General features: G+C 39.8%; 1 protein-coding gene across 3 annotated transcripts in view; it reads right to left on the bottom strand.

The window, feature by feature from the left end:
• The window catches only part of LOC121830722 (disks large homolog 5-like), a 249,446-nt gene that overhangs the window by 139,557 nt on the left and 96,477 nt on the right, over window positions 1-13,412 (bottom strand). For all 3 annotated transcript variants that reach the window (XM_076554249.1, XM_076554250.1, XM_076554251.1), the window contains one exon: window positions 2,423-2,605. The gene's annotated coding sequence lies outside the window, so the exon portion shown is untranslated. The remainder of the gene's footprint in view (window positions 1-2,422; window positions 2,606-13,412) is intronic.

Raw genomic sequence — 13,412 nt, 5'->3', positions numbered from 1 at the left:
TGAAATTTACATTTTACATATTTTCTAGTAAGGCAAAACAGTGTCTCTGTTGTGAATTAAAAAGTTATGCCTTTAACTGGATCTCAATATGTAAAAGATTACAAATAGATCCATATCTGTCACCATGCACAAAACTCAAGTCCAAGTGGATCAAAGACCTGAACATAAATCCAGTTACACTAAACTTAATAGAAAAGAAATTAGGAAGCACTCTTGAATGCATTGGCACCGGAGACCATTTCCTAAATAAAACACCAACATCACCGACCCTGAGCACAACAATTAATAAATGGGACCTCTCAAAATTGAGAAGCTTTTGCAGGGCAAAAGACACAGTCAATAAGACAAAAAGACAGCCAACAGAATGGGAAAAGATTCTTCACCAACCCCACATCTGACAAAGGATTGATCTCCACAGTATATAAAAAACTCAAGAAACTAGACATCAAAATACTGAACAGTCCAATTAAAAATGGGCTAAAGAGCTAAACAGAGAATTCACAAAACAAGAATCACAAATGGCTGAAAGACATTTAAAGAAATGCTCAACATCCTTAATCATCAGAGAAAGGCAAATCAAAACGACTCTGAGATACCACCTTACACCTGTCAGAATGGCTACGATCAAAAACACCAATGACAACCAATGTTGGAGAGGATGTGGAGCAAAGGGAACACTCCACCACTGTTGGTGGGAATGTAAACTTGTTCAACCACTGTGGAAATCAGTATGGCGGTTTCTCAGAAAATTAGGAATCGAACTACCTCAAGACCCAGCCATCCCACTCTTGGGCATATACCCAAGGAATGCTGATTCATACCATAAAGATACATGCTCAGCTATGTTCACAGCAGCACTATTTGTAATAGCCAGAACCTGGAAACAACCTAGATGCTCATCAACGAAAGAATGGATGAAAAAAATGTGGTACATATACACACTGGAGTACTACTCAGCAGAGGAAAAACAATGAAAGCATGAAATTTGCAGGCAAATGGATGGAACTAGAAAAAATCATCCTGAGTGAGGTAACCCAAACTCAGAAAGACAGTCATGGTATGTACTCACTCATAAGTAGATTCTAGATATAAAATAAAGAACAATCAGACCACAACCCATAGAACCATGGAGGCTATATATATATAGCATGGAGGTCCCTAGGATGACTGTGGCTTATAATAAATTTTGGTTTTACTCAATTATAAAAAAAATAGCCAAATGAATGGAAACACATGAACTATGAACCAAAGGCTGAGGAGCCCCAAGTTGGATCAGGCCCTCTGAATAGGTGAGACAGTTGATTGGCTTGATCTGTTTGGGAGGCAACTAGGCAGTGAGACCAAGTCCTGTGCTCATTGCATGAGTTGGCTGTTTGAAACCTGGAGTTTATGCAGGGACACTTGGCTCAGTCTGGGAGGAAGGGACTGGACCTGCCTGGACTGAGTCTACCAGGTTAATCGCAGTCCTCGGGGGAGGATTTGCCCTGGAGGAGGTCGGAATGGGGGGTGTTCTGGGGGTAAGGGGAGGGCGTGGGAGGGGGGAGAACAGGGGAACCTATGGCTGATATGTAGAACTGAATGGTATTGTAAAATAAAGTAAAAGGAAAAAAAAGTTATGCCTTTCAAACAAACATAACAGGTACTGAGAATTGAAGGTAGAAAAGAGCTAACACAGCAAGGTGGCCACACGGAAAGTTCTGCTGCCTCCTTGGCTGGTGTCTGGGAGTTGAGATTTCAGTTTATCTTTATATTTATACACACATGTATATGCAGGTAGATATGGTTGTACATATTATGTATACCATATAGATACTTATAAAAATATGCACATAACTATACCCATAGTTCTGCATACAACATGCATACCATACACATGCGTACCAATACCACAGGATTGTTTGTTTCTTTTTATTTTTTGTTATGCCAAATTATTGTACATCTAATTAATTTAATGAATATTTCTATGTGGTTGCATGTGGGTGTGTATGGGTCTGTGTGTGTGTGTGCATGCAAAGATATAGACAAATACATGTTTCTAAATGTATGAATGTGGGCACATATATGTGAGTATAGTGTGTGAAAAAGCATGTGTGTATTGTGGCACAACAATGATGGTGCCCTGATCCTTTCTGATGGGTTAGTGGCACTATTACTTTTGGGTGGGGCATACTTGATCATTCTGCATTCTGTGCATGGAATTTCCATGCTTCTAGAATACTGATGTTGTCTAAGATGTTGCTAACAATGTGTAGATGTTTCAGGATCTTTCTTAGATGGATATCTACAATCTATGTCACATGTTAAGCGCTTCAGATAACATTTGACACCAAGCATATGTAAGTTTTCAGTTTCTCCTTCCTCTTCTACTGCACTTTCAGATTATAGTAAATCATCACCATCAAGTAAAACTAAAAACACTTACTGGCTATCCAGAACTTGGTGAAGACCAGGAAATTGTGGGTTCCCAGGATACAATGATGTTGACTGGAAGACTTCCAGGTGGGGCGTTCCTACTGCAACTGTTACCACAGGCATCCAGGCTGAGACAGCAAAGAGGCATCTCTGCTGGGCAACCGTGTAAGTTCTCTTCTTCCCAATTCTGCTGCTGCAGACAGGAAAAGCATTTCAAGCTCTGTGATTAGATAGCTGGTTTTATTGAGGCCACTCTCCCTAAATCCTGTTTGGCTTTGAGGATAGCATAATGCTTACAATAACTGCATCTAGAGATAAAAGGAAGAGTTTTTCTTTTATAACTGAGATTTTATTGGTTGAGGACCAGTAGAAAAATATGTTAGTTCAGTTTTGTTTTCTTCCTTTTTGCATGCCACAATTCTTAAGTGTAGGTTTCCATCCTTATAAGATAGAGGAATGGAACACTGTGATGCTTTGACTAACTCTTCAGATCTCTAAGATGTTTCCTTCCCACTACCCTTAAATGTCATATTAGGGCAAAAAAAAAGCATCCATGGTAATAAATGAATGAATGAATGAATGAATGAATGAATGAAAGGGAAACCCCACATTAAGGAGACTGAGTTAGAAGTATTGCAGGAAATCTGAGACCAGCCTTGAGAGATAAACTGTCAGGGAAGGAGAGAGGCATGAAGGCAAAGGACAATGGGAGATTCGGAAGGGGTTTTTTCAAAGTGGGATATGTCCCTTGTTTTCTACTACTAATCTCCACTAGCATTTGTTAGAAAAGGTGACAACAGCTGAGGCAGAGTCAGCACCTGTCCCAGGACTCCACTTTCCAAAATGGGACCGGAAGAACTGCTGTTACACTGCTACCCAGTGAGTGACAGCCTCAGAAGTCATCAACTACCATGAGGAGAGGAGGTAGGGAAAGCCTCATGGCTTTCTGCTTTCTGGTCAATCCCACTTCAAGTTGTGTTTAATGTTGGTGACGGGACAGGCTGGAGGGCAAATTTCATACAGCTCTGTTCCCCAAGCCCCAGGTACTGCAGATGGCACAATACCAGCCTCATGATCAGAGAATCTTGAAGATAAACTGAGCATCAGAAATGATAGACCAGTATTTGAACTGTGTACATATGGCCTGAGTCTGCCCCATCCCCACTGACCTTCCTCTTCTCAGCAGTGAACTTCTGTAGTAGCAAAGGATGATTGAATAGGAAGCTGTCCCCAAGCAATGATGATAGCTGTAGCCTTTGGGCACCTTCCATAATTACCACTCCAAAAATATCTACACAGCTTGACCACCTTTGTGCTCCCCTGAGCAGAGTGAGGCCTGGCCTTTGTGACTTTCCATAAGGAATTATTGTCATGGTTACATGTGTGCCCTTGACAGGTTGGCAGCTTACTCTATTAAAGTGGCCTGTGATTCACAACTATAATAATGTGAGCAGGAATCAATTTCTGGTAAGTCACTGCAGACATTCTTTGTGGAAAGACCTGATCGCACATCAGTGAGTGAACACGACAAGGAGCTTTCTTGAAAGGGATCACTAAGGCATGGTTCATTGTTCCAGGGGTTTTCAAGGTAGAAGACAAATGACATTTTGAGAAGTGATTCCATAGCAAGGACCAAAGGAACACCCTCATAGTGCATGCCATGAATGACCCACAGGAGGGGACACTATGCCCACACTGCATAAGAGGACCCATGAAGATCTGCACAACCCTCATGTGCCTATCAATGGAGGACCAGCCTCTGCTGTTATATTAACTGCCTGTGATACGCCTTCATGGGAGCAGGTCACAGAAGGAAGGAAAGGCAGCAAGGACCTTGTTGGGAATCTAGTTTGTTATCTTTACTGAGAAGCAACAATTTCCCACATGAGCTCATGGTGCCTCTTTACCATGCCCACAGTCACCAATTCAACAGCAAGGACTCTTCCAAGCACCACTGACTCCTCCCTACTTCACCTTTCGGTTTGTGTAATATGCAGTTTATTTAATCTGGAGTCTCTGCTGTGTGTGTTGGTGTCTATGCCCACTTCCCTTGGAAAGAGCCAATGTTCCTCAGAATAGACTTGAGATATAAGAGAAGGGCTGTAATTACAGTCCTCTATCAATATCCACATGCTATTTTTTTTCAGAAAGGCTGAGCATAATCCAAGGCTAATTATAAATTACAAAGTAGCTTCAGGCAAACTTGGACTCAAAAGTATCCACTGCTTCAATCCTAAAGAGAAACAGGTACTAGAGAGTTCCAGAATATCAATGTAAGCAGGCTTAACTCTAACACAAAAACTGCCTGGATATCACCATACCCTGAAAATAGTAAAGGCTAATATGGTCCCTGAAAAAGCCCATGCTTAGTACCTAAAGTGAAAGTAGATCAGGATTAACAATTAAACCAAGATGTCAAGACAAAAGTATTCCAAGACCTGAGGATGAACCTGATGAAGACCAGGAATAAAGTCTAAATTAGCAATAGCTTTCCCTTATCCAGAAAGGCCAGAGACCAACCCTAAGAATAAAATTGCCAAACCCTGACCTAAAAGAGGCCTGCACCAAAACCTGAAGCTGAATAAGCTCTGACCCAGAGGAAAAACAGAGGTATCCCTGGGCCAGTCCATTAAATGGAAGAGCCAAGGCCAAAGGAGAAGGAAAAGTAACAAAATGTAATGCAACAAAAAGAAAAGAAAAGAATGGCCATGCCTAACCTTGACCCTGAAGGAGGCTGGCCCCAACCAAAAGGCAAATGAGTACTACCATATCCCTCAGAAGAAAAAGACTTGGCTGGAAGAAAGAAAAGGAGAATATCCATGCCTCAAATTTACATGGACTGAAGCCAGGGCCCTCACCAAGATGAAAAGTTGGCCTCAGCATAACTCTGACCCTGAAGACTGGGACAAATGAAGAAAGGTCATGGGCCCAGACCAATCCCTCAAATGAGAGGCCAGGACAAAGCAAGAAAAGGGAACACAGGGGCATAACACTTGCCCTGACAAAAGCCTGAGATAAAACAAGGAGAGAATAACACCAGGTACATTCTCTTAAATGAAAGAGGCCAAGAAAAAAAACTGTCTGTCTATAATCCTTACCCTGATGAAGTATGGGCCTAAGCAAGAAGAGATGTGGGCCACTTCATAACCTTAAGGCTGAAAAAGACCAGGCCAAAACCAAGAAAATTAGTGGGCCTGATTCCAGTCCTCGCTATGAATATATCTGGGGCCTAATAAAGAAGAGAAGTGAGACTGGGCCATCCCCTTAAAGAAAGAACACCAAAAGAAAACCAAGAAAACATCTATGCCCAGGTCTAATCCTCATTCTGAAAACACCAAGTACCAAATGAAGGAGGTCTGGGGCAAATATTGACTGGAAAGAATTCAGAGCTTATACAAAGCTCATAGAACAAACTAGGCAAAATCAAATGTTACAAGCCAACCATAGACCTTTATGAAGAGAAACCACAAACCCTAAAATCAAGGGAGCTCCTGCCAACACAATGAGAGATATGTGGCCAGACGTAATGTTGACCCTAGGAAGTCCAGTTTGAAGAGATAATTTAAATGGAGCCTGCCCCAACCACAATGAACTCTTCCTAGACCAAACACTGATCAAGTAGCCAAGGACCAAGACCTGTGTGAAAGAAGTCCAGGCAATCCAAAAAGAGAAACATGCCTGACCATAAACTGCTATCAGTGGAGCCCTGCAGCCTACTGAGCAAGAATTAAACCCTGAAGCCCTGAACTTTAGGATGTGTGGGCAGAATATTTTCTTCTTCATCCAACACTCTAATCAAAAGGGATCCAGAAATACCATGTTCTCAATGGAGCCAATGGCTCCCTTACAGATGAAAGCAAATGGACATCATTAACATATTTGGTAGTTAGAGGGAACTCTGATCCCAGACCTCGATATTTTATAGTCAATCAAGGCCTCAAAAGAGATACACAGAAGAATGTTTGTTGAAAATCTTAGACACTCAAACTTCATATACAGATATAAGTTGATATCCTGAGTACCAGCTGTGTGGAACACATACATTTCATTTACAAGACATACCATCCTCAATACATGCACACCAGGATGTGCTACTCACCATATGATCCAAGCTCTCATCTGGGTAACCAATGAATATGGACATAGCATAATACAAATGGTGTTATACTGCACGATGTTGTAGCCTGATAAAATTCCAAATCTTGATTTCAACTGATATTTTTAGGAACAACGAAGTCTCAAAAGTAACACCCCTTCATGATAAAGGTCTTGGAGAGATCAGGAATACAAGGAACATACCTAAAACTAATAAAGGCAGTTTACAACAAGCCAACAGCCAACATATAATTAAATGAAGAGAAACTCTAAGCAATTCCACTAAAATCAAGAACAAGACAAGGCTGTCCACTCTCCCCATATCTATTCAATATATACTCAAAGTCCTAGCTAGAGCAATAAGACAACAAAAGGAGAGCAAGGGGATACAAATTGGAAAGGAAGAAGTCAAACTTTTTCTATTTCCAGATGATATGATAGTCTACATAAGTGACCCCCAAAACTGTAACAGGGAATGCCTGCAGCTGATAAACCCCTTCAGTAATGCAGCAGGATACAAGATTAACTCAAAAAAAAAAACCAGTGGCTCTCCTATATACAAGTGATAAATGGGCTGAAAAGAAATCAGAAAAACATCACCTTTACAATAGCCACAAATAATATAAAACACCTTGGGGTAACTCTAACTAAGCAAGTGAAAGATCTGTATGATAAGAATTTTAAGTATCTGTAGAAAGAAAATGAAGAAGATATCACAAAATGGACAAATCTCTCATGCTCATGGATAGGTAATATTAACATAGTAAAATGGCAATCTTACCAAAAGCATTCTACAGATTCAGTGCGTTCCCCATCAAAATCCCAACACAATTCTTCACAGACCTGGAAAGAACAATACTCAACTTCATATAGAAAAACAAATAACCCAGAATAGCTTAAACAATCCTTTACAATAAAGCAACCACTGGAGACAACACCATCCCTGACCTCAAGTTTTGCTATAGAGCTACAGTAATAAAAACAACTTAGTATTGGCATAAAACTGACATGTGGACCAATCAATTGAATTGAAGACCCTGACATTAATCTGCATACCTATGAACACCTGATTTTTGACAAAGAAGCCAAACCTATACAATGGAAAAAAGAAATCGTGCTGGCATAACTGGATGTCAACATGCAGAAGGCTGAAAATAGATCCATATCTGTCACCGTGCACAAAACTCCAGTCCAAGTGCATCAAAGACCTCAACATAAATCCAGTTACATTGAACCTGATAGAAGAGAAAGTAGAAGTAGTCTTGAATGCACTGGCACAGGAGATCACTTCCTAAATCTAACACCAGTAGCGTAGACACTGAGAGCAACAATTAATAAATGGGACCTTTTGAAACTGAGATGCTTCTGTAAGGCAAAGGACACAGTAAATAAGACAAAATGAGAGCCTACAGAATGGGAAAAGATCTTCACCAACCCCACATCTGACAGAGGGATGATCTAAAAAATATGTAAAGAACTCAGGAAACTAGATATCAAAATACTGAACAATCAAATTAAAAATGAGATGCAGATCTAAACAGAATTCTCAACAGAAGAATCTCAAATGGCCAAAAGACAGTTAAGGAAATGTTCAACATCCTTAGTTATCAGGAAAATACAAATCAAAATGATCCTGAGATATCATCTTATACATGTCAGAATGCCTAAGCTAAAAACACTGATAAAAAAAACTTATGTTGGAGAGAATGCAGAGCAATGGGAACACTCTTCGACTGTTGGTGGGAATGCAAACTTGTACAGCCACTTTGGAAATCAGTATGGAGGTTTCTCAGAAAATTGGGAATCAATCTACCTCAAGAACCAGCTATACCACTCTTGGGCATATACCCAAGGAATGCTCAGTCATACTACAAGGATACATGCTCAACTACGTTCATAGTAGCATTATTTGTAATAGCAAGAACCTGGAAACAACCTAGAAGACCCTCAACTGAAGAGAAAATGTGGTACATATACACAATGGAATAATATGCTTCAGTAACAGACATTGACATCATGAAGTTTTCAGGCAAATGGATAGAACTAGAAAATGTTATCCTGAGTGAGGTAACCCAGACTCAGAAGGACAAACATGATATGTACTCACTCATAAGTGGATACTAGATGTAAAGCAAAGGATAACCAGACTACAATCCACATCTCCAGAGAAGCTAGGTAACAAGGTGGACCCTAAGAGGGACACATGGATCACCCTATGAGGGAAAATAGATGAGATCTCCATGAGGAAACAGGGGAGGAGGGGGCGATGGAGGGTAGGGGGTTGGGGATGAGAAAATAAGGGAACAGGATGGTGGATCTGGAACAGGGACATAATGGAAGAGCAATGAGATACCATGATAGAGGGAGAAATCATGGGGATAGGGTGTAACTGGGTACTAGGGAAGTTCCCAGGACTCCATCAGGATGACCTAAGCTTAGATGACTAGCAATAGTGAAGAGAGTGTCTGAACCATCTTAGTCCAGTAATCAGATTGGTGAATACCCTGTCATCCTAGAGCCTTCATCCAGTAACTGATGGAAGCAGATCCAGAGATCCACAGCCAAACACCAGGCCAAACTCTAGGAGTCTGGCCAAAGAGAGAGAAGAGGATTCTATGAGTAAGGAGGCATCAAGATCATGATGGGGAAACCCACAGAGACAACCAAATCAAACTAGAGTGAACTCATGAACTTTAGACCAACAGCTATGGAGCCTCTGTGGGACTGGACTAGGCACTCTGCATAATCAAGACAGTTGTTTAGCTTGATCTGCTTAAGGAGCCCTCTGGCAGTAGTATCGGGATCCATCCCTGGTGCATGGGCTGGTTTTTGGAGCTCACTACCTATGGTGGTACACCTTGCACAGCCTGGATGCAGAGGGAGGGACTTGGACCTGCCTCTACTGAATGGACCAGTCTCTGTTGACTCCCCATTAGAGGCCTTACCTTGTTGGAGGAGGGAGTACAGGGTGGGTTGAAGGGGGAAATGCTGGAAAAGCAGGAGGAGGGAAGAGAGGGGTATCTGTGGTTGTTATATAAAATTTAAAAAATTCTTAATGAAAAAAGAAAGAAAAATATATGTATGAGAGAAGCAGTACATTATGGCCAATTTACTGGGCATGATGGAGCTGTGCTTACAGAAGAGATGAAAATTAAATGATTGCTTCATCAGGGACTTCAGGACTGGTGTGTGGCTCTCCAGCCTTTGCAGAGCCCAATGGAAGAAAGTGATCTTGTGGAAACAATTAACATTTTAAGGAAAGGGTGAAGTGTTGTATAACAATTTTCCTTATTATGACATGATATTCTTTTCTGTTATTTTTGAGATTATAATCACATTATTTTCTCTTCTCATTCATCCTTCTAAACCTTCCCTATACTCTTCCTTGCTCTCTTTCTCATTTATGACCTGCCTTTTCATTAATTGCTGTTATAAGCTTATACATGTGTGTGTGTGTATGCATGTAGTTATATATTCCTAAATGTAAATAAATCATTCTGTATAGCTAGAATATATGTTCTCAGGACTTATAATTTAATATTGAGTATCCAACTGGTGTGCTCTTCCCTGGGTAGGGCTATTTCCTTAAGTCTCAGAAAGTTCTATGAAGGTTCATAATACCCAGCAATTAAACTATGGCTGGGAAAGCTGAAACTTACAGGATTAACAAGGCCCTTCAATACCAAGGTTAAATAGGTGGTAACTAAGGAGAACTGAAGAAATGAGACCCTCTGTCTCATTCAGCTGCAAACAAGTCATGCAGACACATTCAGAATTCTAGTCTTCATGAGTCACCCATTCTAATATGAGACTTTGTGATGCCACACATTACAGTTATTCATATTCTATCTATCTATCTATCTATCTATCTATCTATCTATCTATCTATCTATCTATCTATCTACCTACCTACCTTTCTTTCTTTCTTTCTTCTTCGTTCTTTCCTTCCTTCCTTCCTTCCTTCCTTCCTTCCTTCCTTCCTTCCTTCTTTCTTTCTTTCTTTCTTTCTTTCTTTCTTTCTTTGGTTTTTCGAGATAGTGTTTCTGTGTGTAGCTTTGCGCCTTTCCTGGAACTCGCTTTGGAGACCAGGCTGGCCTCGAAGTCACAGAGATCCGCCTGCCTCTGCCTCCCGAGTGCTCAAGCTGGCCTTGAACTCACAGAGATCTGTCTGCCTCTGCCTCCTGGGTGCTGGGATTAAAGACGTGCACCACCACCGCCCAGCTCTTTCTTTCTATTTATTTTATGTACATTGGTGTTTTGCCTGTGTGTGTCTGTGCAAAGGTCCCCTGGAACTAGAGTTACAGACAGTTGTCAGCTGCCATGTGGGTGCTGGGAATTGAACCTGAGTCCTCTAGAAGAGCAGTCACTGTTCTTCACACCTGAGTCATCTCTCCAGCCCCAGCCAATACTTCTTAACCCTATGAAATACTCCACCAAAAGAGAATAAGTATCTCTCTCACCCCACCTTATCACACTCTCTTTTCGCCCAGTGATTTTCTCATATTCTGTAGGCCACCACTTAAATTATATTTGCTTATGTTGAAATAAAAAGTCATATTTCATAAGATCCTATTTGTTGAATTTGGTCTTATTTACTATTGGATGAGAGTCCTACTCAGAAATCCCTTACCTGTTCTTGGAAGTGGGAGTATTTACTATACTGTGACCTTTGACAATTTCAGGGTATCAGGTCTCATTTTGACATCTACGATGCATTTGGTGCAGAGCTTGCGTATGGTAGAAGATAAAGAACAGAGTTTCATTTTCTTGCATGCTGAAAACAATTTTTCATAATGACCATATCTGAGATAGTATCTCAAATGCCAACATATATGTGAGATACAAATATGTGTGCAAAGTTATACTAGGTACTCACAAGTGCATTCTGCTTACCAAGTGGACCACTTTGAGGGAACCAGCCATGCAGTAATATGAGGTCAAGCTCTGACCACTCAGAGTAAGGAAGGCATGGCAATCACTTGCATTAAAATAAATTTGCAGCAGGACTTATAGCCTGGCTCAAACACTACAGATTATGTGGTCATTTTCTTGGGCCCCCAGACCCATTCTCACACTAGTGAAATATAAAAAATGTAAACACAGAAGAGGACAAATGATCCTGTGGTGATGAATAATATTTAGATTGCCCCATAATTCCAGCTCTAAGTGTCTTTTTAATGATTACAATTTTCACCAAATCTAATTGTTTAATGCTGCATAGGAAGTGTAAAAAGGAGCATATATGCTATGTTTATTGTAAAATAAACATACTGGGTACTGTGGATGCTATAATGATGGTTATGAATGAAAATTTAACATAGACATACCAGCTGTGTCACTCCTGGGTGTGCCTGCTTCTAAAAGCGAACTCACTATACTGGATTATGTATATGTGTGTATGTGAGTTTGTTTGTAATTTTTATCATTGTGCTACCTACAACACAGATGATTTATGGAATGAACTTAGATGACTACCAATATACTAATGGATAAAGAAAGCATGATATACACAAATAATGCAAGATAATTCAATAAAGAAAAACTATAGAAAAAATTAATCATATAATCCTCAAGAAAATTGCTATAACTATGTATCATCAAACTTAAGAAATAGACAATTCTCCAAATACAAATATCCCATATCTTCTCTCATAAATGGAATCTAGAAAAAAATATCAAAGTAGGAGGAAAATTTTTGAGGAAGCGTGAGGGCACATATTTTAGATGGAGGAAGTATAATAGGGTAGTGAGGGGATGTATATGAACAAATTACAAACTTTGTATAATTAATATGTACAGAATAATAAGATTAATTTCAAAAGTAGCAAAACAGAAAAAGAATTACTTATATGCATAAGGGCTTATAGATTTTAATAAAACGAAACATAATGACTACATTTTTACTATCTTCTAAACTTCTGTTAAAATGTTTGAATGATGGGGCTAGAGTTGGCCTCACAGAAAAACACACACTGTACTCTTTCAAAGAACCTGAGTTCAGTTTCCATCACCCATCACAGTGATTCATAATCAAACACCAATGTCCCTAGTTCCAGGAAATCTGGAGCCTCTCCTTATCTCTGTGGGAACTGCTCTCCTGTGCACACACCTCCCCCTATAAACACATATGTGGAATTTTAAAAGTATTCTCTCCAAATTTCCCTATTGAGTTTTCTGGAACCAGAGAGGCAGAGAGGGTTGCATGGATGCTGTACATGACGTCAGTTCATTCTCACACTCTCAGTTGTAAGAATAAAGGAGTGTAATTAATAAATTATAAGTACTATAAGGTCATTCTGGAACCCAGAATCCTAAAAGATTTACAGTAGTATATAAAATAGTTGGACCACGTAAGAAATCTGAGTTGTATAAAGTTGATGCAAATAAATCTGCATAAAATTTAAACATTATAAGGGCTTTCTTAGCATTTCATTAGTTTTAGTCACTGAAAGTTACAGTGTGCCTAAATTCCATCACCACATTGTCATACGTCATGTATATTTAATTAAGAAGGATTACAAAAGCTTTGAAATCCACCATAACAAAAGACAGAAATTTTGGCATGAATAATCTGTAAACTATTAACTATTATTTGGTCTGGCTGACACAACACACAATGGATGAGCTCCAGAGGTCTGGCAGCTTCTGACATAAGTCACCAAGGAAGGAGCTCTGAGTTTAGTAGCCCATGGGCCTCCAGTGCCTAAAAAAAGCTATTAATTTTTTTAAAAGATGTCTAAATAACAATCTAGGTGAGGGGATAAATAGAATAAAAACCCAAAAGCAGACACAGAAAGACATTCTGGACAGAACCTGTGAAGTTAAAACTATCAAGATAGAAGACTCAAACTAACCATGTAATTGCATTAAACATAAAGGTCTAATGAGAGAGAAATTGCCAGACT

The sequence above is a fragment of the Peromyscus maniculatus genome, chromosome 18 (genome assembly GCF_049852395.1).
Source record: "Peromyscus maniculatus bairdii isolate BWxNUB_F1_BW_parent chromosome 18, HU_Pman_BW_mat_3.1, whole genome shotgun sequence".
NCBI lineage: Eukaryota > Metazoa > Chordata > Mammalia > Rodentia > Cricetidae > Peromyscus > Peromyscus maniculatus.
Note: the sequence above shows the minus strand (reverse complement) of the source record. Positions and strands in the feature narration are given on the sequence as shown.